This window comes from Crinia signifera, unplaced genomic scaffold (genome assembly GCF_055691185.1).
Source record: "Crinia signifera unplaced genomic scaffold, ASM5569118v1 HAP2_SCAFFOLD_505, whole genome shotgun sequence".
Taxonomy (NCBI): domain Eukaryota; kingdom Metazoa; phylum Chordata; class Amphibia; order Anura; family Myobatrachidae; genus Crinia; species Crinia signifera.
The window spans coordinates 19,597-32,455 of NW_028142398.1; the positions used below are offsets into that span (position 1 = coordinate 19,597).

Genomic DNA, 12,859 nt, shown 5'->3' on the forward strand with positions numbered 1-12,859 from the left:
CTGGTAAGAGGGGGGGAGAAACACTGGGCCTAGTAGTTTGACTCTCTTGACGGGGTTTGTAGCCCCCGAAGGATGAGTCAGCGAAAGGCTCAGTCTAGTATCCAATCCCAGGGAGCGGAGAAAGGTTGGGACTGAGTAGATGGCTCCTGTTCCAGAGGTTCGTAGCCTCTGATGGGGAGACCGCGAAAGGCCCAGCTTAGTACCTTAACCCTGGGAGCGGAGAAACACTGGGACTGAGTAGATTGCTCTTCCGGAGGGGGTGCAGCCCCTAAGGGAGTCTTTCGAAAGGCCCAGTGGAGTACCCATTCCCATGCCAGGGGCTGGAAAATGCCTGCTGGTGAGACGGAGAAAAGCTTGGTCGGACGCTGAAGGGTCGGCTGCCTGGAGTCCGAGGCTGCACTGTGCCCCCGGGGAAACTCGGGGGTGCCGGACATGCACGGGTGATCCCAAGTCACCTTGCACGAATGGCACTTGCACTGCGCACTTCCCTTTAGGTTAGCGCTTCACGTCCTTACCCTGTCCTTTTGGATGGGGTAGGACAATTTTTCACACCCCCCCCCGGCCTTCTGGCTAGGGCCTTATTCTTTTCTTTTTATGATTTGCACGTTTTGCACTTCACGTTTTTCGTTAGTTTGTCACGTTTTTTCATTTGGGTAGTGCGGCTGTCCCTAACAGGCCTTCCGTTCCCCAAACGTGACTGGGACTCTTCACCTTTTGGGGAGAGTCCCGGTTCCCTCGAGGGCAACCCCGAGCCGCAAGGCGGAGGGAAGCCTAAGTCGGGTCTCTCCAAAGCACGGGCTGCGGAGGACCCACCGTCCGAAACCCTTCCGGGGGTGGAGGAAACGCGGGTCCCTCTGAGCTTCGGCGAAGAGGACCCACCGATCCCTTTTTTCCCTTCCTCGGCCTTATGGTTGAGGGGGGTCAGGGGAACCATGGGGCCTTTCTCCTTTGGGAGAGGGCCCACACGTTCGTACGGCTGCCCCCTGTGCACGCGTTTAGTCACGTCACTGGTGGTGGTGGGAGCACACCTCGGGCTCCCTGAGTTTCTTCAAACTCATCTGTTCTTATCAGTTTAATATCTGATACGCCCCCTATCTGGGGGCCATATATTAAATGGATTTTTAGAACAGGGAGATGGAAGAAGAGCTTGCTCTGTCCACTCCACGCATTGACCTGGTATTGCAGTACTTCCAGGACCGGTGCACCTTCCTAATCTGTTATCCAAAAAAAGACTATTTCCATTCCTGGCACTTGATTTGGAGTATCAATTGTTTGTGCACCTTTGTATTTAGAAATGCATGCATTTGCTGCTTCAAGGTTTAACCCTTGTGCATAAATACTTTCAAATCCTGCCTCAGTGTATCATTTTGTGACTATTTCTTGACTCCTTGAATTGTACTTTCTGGAATCGAGGCAGTTAATTACTTGACGTGACACTACACTTGATATCAGCATATGCGGCCTAGCCAAAAGACCGGAAGCCTGCCTAAATTAAAGGACTTATCAATCGCTGCGACCTCCCAATAAATATGCAAACGCTATGTGACTTACCTACGATCTTACCACGGAAACATCAACTGGATCAAAGCAATGGAATTTTTGGACCCCCTCCCTCTCGATTTGAAATGGCTTGTTTTTTTTTTTTTTTCTTGATCTCTTATATATTTTTTTTCTTTTCTTTTTGCGCTCTCTTTTCTCTCTCTTTTGTTTTGGGAATTTTTTTTCCTCTTTATTCTCTTTTGTTTTGGGAATTTTTTTTCCTCTTCCATTTTTTTCCAAGCCCAACAATTGATGATCATTGAGAGGGGGATTTAGAAAAAGTATCACTTACCTTCTTCGGACCATCATTTGGGTGGTAACTGCCAATAAAAGAAAACATTGGCCCACCCAGCTCACCTACACATGACTGTCCTGTCTGCCTGTCTGTTCCAAGTGACTGTCTGGCTGTCAGGTTCCGCCGGATTCCGAGTGAGCAGCTTGTGATGTCATAGAGGGCAGATTGTGATGTCACACAAAGGGTCCTGCCACATGAATGCCTGTCCATCTGACTGTCTACTACTACTGCTGCTGAATGGGCTCAAAACAGGAAAGCCGTCATTGCACCTGATTGTGCAAGATTCCTCCTTCTCCTCTGCAGCAGCTAGCTGATTGATTTACTCAGCAGCAGTTCGTCAGGGACACAGGCATGCGGCAGCAAAGAGCGAGGAGACAGCTGGCTGCTGCTGCTTGCCTGTTGGTCGTCTGCCTAGTGGGTGTGTGTCTGTTGACGCGACGTCAACAGACGGGGCGGAGCACATGCAAATTTGGCCTCCTACCCAGCTGAGGCACCCTGCCCGCCCGCCGACGACCTAATCACAAAATCAGTTGGATGGCTACTCGTCCTCCGGTCCCTGTCCAGCACTTCAAGTCCTATTCATACCTGCCGTACAGCCTGGTATCTTTCAGACTGCAACGTCAAAGAAGTGATGTGTGTGTGTTAGATGTGTCCGTGGTGCTGATCTCTTCTCCACCAGTGTTGGTGGCCGAATTCCGGTTTGCGCGCTTTGCTGGGACCCCATTCGGGTTATCGCTTCTCGGCCTTTTGGCTAAGATCAAGTGTAGTATCTGTTCTTATCAGTTTAATATCTGATACGCCCCCTATCTGGGGGCCATATATTAAATGGATTTTTAGAACAGGGAGATGGAAGAAGAGCTTGCTCTGTCCACTCCACGCATTGACCTGGTATTGCAGTACTTCCAGGACCGGTGCACCTTCCTAATCTGTTATCCAAAAAAAGACTATTTCCATTCCTGGCACTTGATTTGGAGTATCAATTGTTTGTGCACCTTTGTATTTAGAAATGCATGCATTTGCTGCTTCAAGGTTTAACCCTTGTGCATAAATACTTTCAAATCCTGCCTCAGTGTATCATTTTGTGACTATTTCTTGACTCCTTGAATTGTACTTTCTGGAATCGAGGCAGTTAATTACTTGACGTGACACTACACTTGATATCAGCATATGCGGCCTAGCCAAAAGACCGGAAGCCTGCCTAAATTAAAGGACTTATCAATCGCTGCGACCTCCCAATAAATATGCAAACGCTATGTGACTTACCTACGATCTTACCACGGAAACATCAACTGGATCAAAGCAATGGAATTTTTGGACCCCCTCCCTCTCGATTTGAAATGGCTTGTTTTTTTTTTTTTTTCTTGATCTCTTATATATTTTTTTTCTTTTCTTTTTGCGCTCTCTTTTCTCTCTCTTTTGTTTTGGGAATTTTTTTTCCTCTTTATTCTCTTTTGTTTTGGGAATTTTTTTTCCTCTTCCATTTTTTTCCAAGCCCAACAATTGATGATCATTGAGAGGGGGATTTAGAAAAAGTATCACTTACCTTCTTCGGACCATCATTTGGGTGGTAACTGCCAATAAAAGAAAACATTGGCCCACCCAGCTCACCTACACATGACTGTCCTGTCTGCCTGTCTGTTCCAAGTGACTGTCTGGCTGTCAGGTTCCGCCGGATTCCGAGTGAGCAGCTTGTGATGTCATAGAGGGCAGATTGTGATGTCACACAAAGGGTCCTGCCACATGAATGCCTGTCCATCTGACTGTCTACTACTACTGCTGCTGAATGGGCTCAAAACAGGAAAGCCGTCATTGCACCTGATTGTGCAAGATTCCTCCTTCTCCTCTGCAGCAGCTAGCTGATTGATTTACTCAGCAGCAGTTCGTCAGGGACACAGGCATGCGGCAGCAAAGAGCGAGGAGACAGCTGGCTGCTGCTGCTTGCCTGTTGGTCGTCTGCCTAGTGGGTGTGTGTCTGTTGACGCGACGTCAACAGACGGGGCGGAGCACATGCAAATTTGGCCTCCTACCCAGCTGAGGCACCCTGCCCGCCCGCCGACGACCTAATCACAAAATCAGTTGGATGGCTACTCGTCCTCCGGTCCCTGTCCAGCACTTCAAGTCCTATTCATACCTGCCGTACAGCCTGGTATCTTTCAGACTGCAACGTCAAAGAAGTGATGTGTGTGTGTTAGATGTGTCCGTGGTGCTGATCTCTTCTCCACCAGTGTTGGTGGCCGAATTCCGGTTTGCGCGCTTTGCTGGGACCCCATTCGGGTTATCGCTTCTCGGCCTTTTGGCTAAGATCAAGTGTAGTATCTGTTCTTATCAGTTTAATATCTGATACGCCCCCTATCTGGGGGCCATATATTAAATGGATTTTTAGAACAGGGAGATGGAAGAAGAGCTTGCTCTGTCCACTCCACGCATTGACCTGGTATTGCAGTACTTCCAGGACCGGTGCACCTTCCTAATCTGTTATCCAAAAAAAGACTATTTCCATTCCTGGCACTTGATTTGGAGTATCAATTGTTTGTGCACCTTTGTATTTAGAAATGCATGCATTTGCTGCTTCAAGGTTTAACCCTTGTGCATAAATACTTTCAAATCCTGCCTCAGTGTATCATTTTGTGACTATTTCTTGACTCCTTGAATTGTACTTTCTGGAATCGAGGCAGTTAATTACTTGACGTGACACTACACTTGATATCAGCATATGCGGCCTAGCCAAAAGACCGGAAGCCTGCCTAAATTAAAGGACTTATCAATCGCTGCGACCTCCCAATAAATATGCAAACGCTATGTGACTTACCTACGATCTTACCACGGAAACATCAACTGGATCAAAGCAATGGAATTTTTGGACCCCCTCCCTCTCGATTTGAAATGGCTTGTTTTTTTTTTTTTTTCTTGATCTCTTATATATTTTTTTTCTTTTCTTTTTGCGCTCTCTTTTCTCTCTCTTTTGTTTTGGGAATTTTTTTTCCTCTTTATTCTCTTTTGTTTTGGGAATTTTTTTTCCTCTTCCATTTTTTTCCAAGCCCAACAATTGATGATCATTGAGAGGGGGATTTAGAAAAAGTATCACTTACCTTCTTCGGACCATCATTTGGGTGGTAACTGCCAATAAAAGAAAACATTGGCCCACCCAGCTCACCTACACATGACTGTCCTGTCTGCCTGTCTGTTCCAAGTGACTGTCTGGCTGTCAGGTTCCGCCGGATTCCGAGTGAGCAGCTTGTGATGTCATAGAGGGCAGATTGTGATGTCACACAAAGGGTCCTGCCACATGAATGCCTGTCCATCTGACTGTCTACTACTACTGCTGCTGAATGGGCTCAAAACAGGAAAGCCGTCATTGCACCTGATTGTGCAAGATTCCTCCTTCTCCTCTGCAGCAGCTAGCTGATTGATTTACTCAGCAGCAGTTCGTCAGGGACACAGGCATGCGGCAGCAAAGAGCGAGGAGACAGCTGGCTGCTGCTGCTTGCCTGTTGGTCGTCTGCCTAGTGGGTGTGTGTCTGTTGACGCGACGTCAACAGACGGGGCGGAGCACATGCAAATTTGGCCTCCTACCCAGCTGAGGCACCCTGCCCGCCCGCCGACGACCTAATCACAAAATCAGTTGGATGGCTACTCGTCCTCCGGTCCCTGTCCAGCACTTCAAGTCCTATTCATACCTGCCGTACAGCCTGGTATCTTTCAGACTGCAACGTCAAAGAAGTGATGTGTGTGTGTTAGATGTGTCCGTGGTGCTGATCTCTTCTCCACCAGTGTTGGTGGCCGAATTCCGGTTTGCGCGCTTTGCTGGGACCCCATTCGGGTTATCGCTTCTCGGCCTTTTGGCTAAGATCAAGTGTAGTATCTGTTCTTATCAGTTTAATATCTGATACGCCCCCTATCTGGGGGCCATATATTAAATGGATTTTTAGAACAGGGAGATGGAAGAAGAGCTTGCTCTGTCCACTCCACGCATTGACCTGGTATTGCAGTACTTCCAGGACCGGTGCACCTTCCTAATCTGTTATCCAAAAAAAGACTATTTCCATTCCTGGCACTTGATTTGGAGTATCAATTGTTTGTGCACCTTTGTATTTAGAAATGCATGCATTTGCTGCTTCAAGGTTTAACCCTTGTGCATAAATACTTTCAAATCCTGCCTCAGTGTATCATTTTGTGACTATTTCTTGACTCCTTGAATTGTACTTTCTGGAATCGAGGCAGTTAATTACTTGACGTGACACTACACTTGATATCAGCATATGCGGCCTAGCCAAAAGACCGGAAGCCTGCCTAAATTAAAGGACTTATCAATCGCTGCGACCTCCCAATAAATATGCAAACGCTATGTGACTTACCTACGATCTTACCACGGAAACATCAACTGGATCAAAGCAATGGAATTTTTGGACCCCCTCCCTCTCGATTTGAAATGGCTTGTTTTTTTTTTTTTTTCTTGATCTCTTATATATTTTTTTTCTTTTCTTTTTGCGCTCTCTTTTCTCTCTCTTTTGTTTTGGGAATTTTTTTTCCTCTTTATTCTCTTTTGTTTTGGGAATTTTTTTTCCTCTTCCATTTTTTTCCAAGCCCAACAATTGATGATCATTGAGAGGGGGATTTAGAAAAAGTATCACTTACCTTCTTCGGACCATCATTTGGGTGGTAACTGCCAATAAAAGAAAACATTGGCCCACCCAGCTCACCTACACATGACTGTCCTGTCTGCCTGTCTGTTCCAAGTGACTGTCTGGCTGTCAGGTTCCGCCGGATTCCGAGTGAGCAGCTTGTGATGTCATAGAGGGCAGATTGTGATGTCACACAAAGGGTCCTGCCACATGAATGCCTGTCCATCTGACTGTCTACTACTACTGCTGCTGAATGGGCTCAAAACAGGAAAGCCGTCATTGCACCTGATTGTGCAAGATTCCTCCTTCTCCTCTGCAGCAGCTAGCTGATTGATTTACTCAGCAGCAGTTCGTCAGGGACACAGGCATGCGGCAGCAAAGAGCGAGGAGACAGCTGGCTGCTGCTGCTTGCCTGTTGGTCGTCTGCCTAGTGGGTGTGTGTCTGTTGACGCGACGTCAACAGACGGGGCGGAGCACATGCAAATTTGGCCTCCTACCCAGCTGAGGCACCCTGCCCGCCCGCCGACGACCTAATCACAAAATCAGTTGGATGGCTACTCGTCCTCCGGTCCCTGTCCAGCACTTCAAGTCCTATTCATACCTGCCGTACAGCCTGGTATCTTTCAGACTGCAACGTCAAAGAAGTGATGTGTGTGTGTTAGATGTGTCCGTGGTGCTGATCTCTTCTCCACCAGTGTTGGTGGCCGAATTCCGGTTTGCGCGCTTTGCTGGGACCCCATTCGGGTTATCGCTTCTCGGCCTTTTGGCTAAGACCAAGGTTTATTGCCAAGGTCTTGGCCTGGGGCTGTTTTGGGGCGATCCCCTGACTCTCTGGAGTATTATTTGCTGCGGTTTAACAAGATGGAAGGACTCAAGAACTCCATTCGGTTCGTGGTTGGAGAAGCGGACAAATTCCGGATTGGATTGCACAGCATCGTTAGGCTGATTTTGACGGAATTGGCTGGACTTGAAGTTAGGACCGATGTTTTCTGCATTCAAGACTTTACCAATCAAGGTACTTACGATGTTTCTTTCTATACTAATGAAAAGTGCCTAGAAGTTTTTGAAACTTTGAAAAGGAAGGAAGATGCGCCAATTATGAAATCTGTATACATGATACCCTTATTTTCCAACCTTGTTACACCCGTGACTGTGCACATATTTAACCCCTTCATGGAGTTTGAGTTGATAAGAAACTTTTTATTGAAGTACTGCTCCGTTGTGAAGGGGGGTGTAACACAAAAAAATGCATTTGGTGTGTTTAATGGAAAGCTCAAATTTTGGGTTAAATTCAGGAAGGACAGTAATGGCGTTGGGGGTGTATCCCATCCCCCGGCTAATTTTTCAGTGGCCGGTAATAGGGCTTATCTGTTTTACCCGGGACAGCCCTCTTATTGCCGGAGGTGTTTCCAATTTGGGCACATTATGAGAGACTGCACCAGTGAGAAATGCTGCCGGAACTGTAAGGCAGAGGGACATGAGGCCGGTGAATGCCCGGAGCCCCGCAACTGTGACCTGTGCGGTTGTCCGGGTCATTCATGTAACGACTGTCCCAGCACAAGAGCGAGGAGGGACGAGGCTTATAGCAGAACGTATGCAGCGGCAGCAGCGGGGAAATCTGCTAGAAGTGCTGGCGGGTCGGCGCCAGAGCAGAGCCGTGCTGCTGCGGGAGAGACTGACAGCGCGGCTACTGACAGAGCCGGAGGCGCTGCGACAGCGGAGAAACCCGCCGGTGTCAGACGTGAGGATAGCGCGTCTGGAGAGGTATTTGGGGCGCCCACTGATGGGAGGAGAAAAGGGGCTCCAGAGACTGAGACTCGGACTGGGGGTGTGACTGAAGGGGTTAAAGCCGGAGGTGCGCAGGTGGAGGGAGAGGGGAAATCAGCCTCAGCTGCGGCTGCCCGGCTGATCAAATCAAAGAAATCTGTGTGTAGTCCTGATGTGGCGCCTGTGCCTGACCCTGTCCAAGCCAGCATGGACATTATAGATCCTGTCAGTCCTGCTGGAGAGGGGGACAGGTCGGGCACAGAAGACATAGAGTGGTCCAGTTCTGCGGAGGGTACAGGCATGGAGGAGAGCATGTCGGAGAATGATGGCTTTGAATCTGTGAGCAAAAGACCAAGCAGAAAGGCTAGTGCTGGGGGGGAAGCGGTTAAAAAAAAACCCCGCACTGATGCCTTTGAGGTTTCTAACCCCTTTACTGTGCTGTCAGAGGGGATGGAGGTGGGTGGGGGGTCCCTGGATTGCGGACAGGGGTCACCTGCCAGCGCATCATCAAGCGCATATCTGGAAGATGATGCTGTCGCTGATCTTGCTGCTAAAATGGGGATGGGTTAATTGGGAATTGTTTTTTCTTTAAATGTAAATGTTTTCATTTGATATCGTCTCACTAAATGTGAGATCAATTAAGAGCGCTGTAAGGAGAGCGGCTATTCTGGAAGATTTATATGTTAATACAGGTGATATTGTTTGTGTACAGGAGGGTTGCTTTGAAGGGGGGTTTGGGAGGGAAGAGGGTGGATTTAGTAATTGCATTTGGTCTGGTTCTAAAGTAAATCGTAATGATGGGGTGGGTGTATTAATTAAGAATAGGGATATAAAAATTATTGATTATGTTATTATTGAAAGTGGGAGATGTTTGTTGGTGAATTTATGTTATAAAGATTTTAAGTTCAGATTGGTTAATGTGTATGCCCATAATGATAGATGTAAACGGAAAGAGCTTATTGATAAATTAAAATTTTTTTTGCATGGGAGAATACCTTTGATTTTAGTTGGGGATTTTAATATTGATTTAGATAAAGGGAACTTGGATAGTTCTGGCAACATGTTATGCCAAATGTTGCAAGATTTTTGTTTAAAGGATGTGGTTGCAGTGTGCAACATTGTTCCAAAACCGATTACTTATAGAGCTGATAGGGGACATGTGGAATCTAGATTAGATTATATGTTCATTTCTAAGGGATTATTTTGTAAAAAGTATGAACAAAGGAGGGTGGGATTTTCTGATCATGAAGTTATTGTAGGGTCTTTTGAGGGTGGGAATAGTATTAAGTACGGGAGGGGTATGTGGAAATTTAATTGTAGAATTTTGGAAGATGATTTTGTTAAGAGGGTTTTTATTTCTAATTATGAAGGATGGAAACATAGGAAAGGGGAGTTTGTTAATATTTTAGATTGGTGGGACTTCGTTAAGCAACAAGCAAAAATATTTTTTTTGAAATGGGGTTGGAAATTGGCGAGGAGGAGGAGAAATAATTATATGAATGCATGTAAGAGACTAGAATACCTATATAATTTAAGGGAGTGGGGTTACGAGGTTAAGGAGGAGATTGAGGAGGAAAAAGGAAAAATTAATAAAGAATTAAATGAGAGAGGGAAGAGCATTATTTTTAAAGCTAAAATTGATGTATTGGAGAAAGATGAGAAATGTTCAAGGTTTTTTTTCAAGAAAGTGTGCAGTGAGAATAGAGATATGGATGGGGTGTTTGATAAGGATGGTAGTGTTGTTGTGGGTGATGAGATGATGAATGCGGTGATTGAGTTTTATGAGGAGTTATATAAGGAAAAATGGAGAGATGTAGATATGGATGAGGATTTATTAGGAACATTGGAAGGGGGTGTGTATGAGGGTGAATGTGGGTGTTTTTTGTCGGGTATATCTGAGTTGGAAGTTGAGAATGTGTTGAAAGAGGCCAAAAGGAATAAAACTCCTGGGAGTGATGGATTGTCTGTAGAATTTTATGTTTTGTTATGGGATGTGATTGGGAAGGATTTGTTGGAAGTTTTTAAGTATATGTGGGAGAATGGTGTGATTGCAGAGTCGATGAAAGAAGGTGTGATTGTATTATTATTTAAAAAGGGTGATAGAAAGGTGCTGGGTAACTGGAGGCCGATAACTTTATTAAATGTTGATTATAAGTTGTATGCGAAGATTTTTGTTAATAGGATGAAAGGTGTATTGGAGCAAGTGGTGGGTGAGGATCAGGTATGTGGTGTGCCTGGGAGGAGGATGTCTGAGAATTTAGGTTTATTACGTGATTTGATAGGTGATTGTAGTGTGAGGAAGAGAGTGTGTTTTTTATTATCAATTGATTTTGAAAAGGCGTATGACAGAGTGTCTCATTGTTTTATGTTCAAGGTGTTGGAGAAAATGAGGTTTCCTGATTTCTTTGTTAAACGTGTGAAAAGTTTGTATGATGGTGTGAAAAGTAAAGTGCTTGTGAATGGTGTGGAGAGTGAATGGATTAAGGTTGAAAGTGGTGTTAGGCAGGGGTGTCCGTTGTCACCCATTTTATTTATTTGTGTGATTGAGGTATTGTTATGCATGATTAGAAGAGATAAGAGTGTGAGAGGGTTACTTGTTCCTGGTAGTGGTGGGATGTATGTTAAAACATTGGGATATATGGATGATGTGGTAGTGATAGGGGAGAATGTAGCGAATGTGAATAGGATTAAGCTGTTAATAAGTTTATTTTGTGCGGTGTCTGCTTTCAAGGTTAACTGGGAGAAATCAAAGTTGAAAGTTTTTGGTGGGAATGTGGAAAGTGTGAGTGGTATTGCTTGTGTGAGTGGTGGTATTAAGGTATTGGGGATTATTTTTGAAGATGATTTGAAAGGGAGAGCAAGTTGGGATGAGTGTGGTATGAAAGTAGCAAGAAAGTTGAATTTTTGGAGAATGAGGAGTTTATCTTTTTCAGGTAAAGTGTTGATTATAAAAAGTGTGATTCTTCCATTGTTGCTTTTTGTGGCGTGTGTGTTTCCAGGTAATAGTAGATGTAAGAGGAAGGTTGAAAGGATTTTGTTTTTATTTCTGTGGGGATGTAAGATGGAGAGATTGAGGAGAGTGGATGTGATGAAGGCTTGGCGGAATGGTGGGATTGGGTTTCCTAACATTGAAGTTTTTCTTGGATTGAATGGTGTAGTTGCGATTGTAAGATTGTATGAAAGGGATAGTAAGGCTGCATGTATGATGAAGTATATGGCTGGATGGATGTTACGTGGTTTAGGATGGAGTGTGAGGGATATGTGTAAACCGGTGGCTGAGAAGTGTCCTGTGTGGTATAGTGTGGTTGAAGTTTTTATCAAGAAATTTGAGCTAAGTGGTGTTGGAATGGGTGAGTTCAAAGAAAAGAAGAAGATTTTGAAAATGATGGAAGATAAAGAGAGTATGTGTAATATTGATTGTTTGAATGTGAATGAAGTGAAAGAGGTGTGGAAAAGCATGAGTGTGAAAGGTATGACAAATAGACAAAAAGATATTGTATGGATGGGTATGCATGGGGTCTTGCCTGTACGTGAAGTACAGAAGAAAAGAGACTTGGTCAGTTCTGATGTCTGTCCGAGAGAAAGATGTGGTGGGCGTGAATCAATGTTGCACTTATTTTGGAATTGCGAGTTTGCACAAAACGTGTGGAAGAGTATGGGTGGGTTATGCAAGGAATTGGTAGGAATGAATATTGTTTCGTGGAAAATGGTTATGTTCGGGCTGGGTGCAAGTGGTAATGTAAGGGCAAGATTGTTGTGGTTGATTGTGGCCTGTGTAAAAGAAGTGTTGTGGGATGCAAGGAATTTGAGTGTATTCAGGAAGGATGAATTGACTGTGAATGATTGTGTAAAAATGGTATTGTGTAAGTTGTATGTTTGTTATTTATATGATAAAAGGAATGGTGGGGTAGGTACTGATGCGGAGGGTTATTGGAAAGTTAAGAAATGGAGATTTGTGGTAAATACTGAATAAGCATGGTTATGCTAAAGGATGGTTTTGTTTATGCTTTGTTGATATTGTTATGCTGGAAATGTAGCATTGTATTGTTTTGTTATTATTATATCTTTTTTGACATTTACGAGCTGATAAGAAGCAGATTTTTCTTTTGAAAAGATTCATATGTGATGAGAAGACACGACTGGGTTAGAAAAAAAAAAAGAAAAAAAAAAAAAAAAAAAAAAAATCTGTTCTTATCAGTTTAATATCTGATACGCCCCCTATCTGGGGGCCATATATTAAATGGATTTTTAGAACAGGGAGATGGAAGAAGAGCTTGCTCTGTCCACTCCACGCATTGACCTGGTATTGCAGTACTTCCAGGACCGGTGCACCTTCCTAATCTGTTATCCAAAAAAAGACTATTTCCATTCCTGGCACTTGATTTGGAGTATCAATTGTTTGTGCACCTTTGTATTTAGAAATGCATGCATTTGCTGCTTCAAGGTTTAACCCTTGTGCATAAATACTTTCAAATCCTGCCTCAGTGTATCATTTTGTGACTATTTCTTGACTCCTTGAATTGTACTTTCTGGAATCGAGGCAGTTAATTACTTGACGTGACACTACACTTGATATCAGCATATGCGGCCTAGCCAAAAGACCGGAAGCCTGCCTAAATTAAAGGACTTATCAATC

At 44.7% G+C, this 12,859-nt stretch overlaps 3 non-coding genes and 2 pseudogenes across 3 annotated transcripts; all 5 read left to right on the top strand.

Moving 5' to 3' along the window:
* The first annotated feature begins 1,034 nt into the window (after nt 1–1,034).
* LOC146055623 (U2 spliceosomal RNA) lies at nt 1,035–1,210 on the top strand (annotated as a pseudogene).
* A 1,355-nt stretch (nt 1,211–2,565) lies between these two features.
* On the top strand, nt 2,566–2,756 carry LOC146055594 (U2 spliceosomal RNA). Its single transcript, XR_014468785.1, has one exon. It is a non-coding gene; the product is annotated as a U2 spliceosomal RNA (small nuclear RNA).
* A 1,355-nt stretch (nt 2,757–4,111) lies between these two features.
* LOC146055595 (U2 spliceosomal RNA) lies at nt 4,112–4,302 on the top strand. Its single transcript, XR_014468786.1, has one exon. It is a non-coding gene; the product is annotated as a U2 spliceosomal RNA (small nuclear RNA).
* Nucleotides 4,303–5,657: 1,355 nt separating this feature from the next.
* LOC146055596 (U2 spliceosomal RNA) lies at nt 5,658–5,848 on the top strand. Its single transcript, XR_014468787.1, has one exon. It is a non-coding gene; the product is annotated as a U2 spliceosomal RNA (small nuclear RNA).
* Nucleotides 5,849–12,341: 6,493 nt separating this feature from the next.
* LOC146055625 (U2 spliceosomal RNA) lies at nt 12,342–12,560 on the top strand (annotated as a pseudogene).
* Nucleotides 12,561–12,859: the final 299 nt, after the last annotated feature.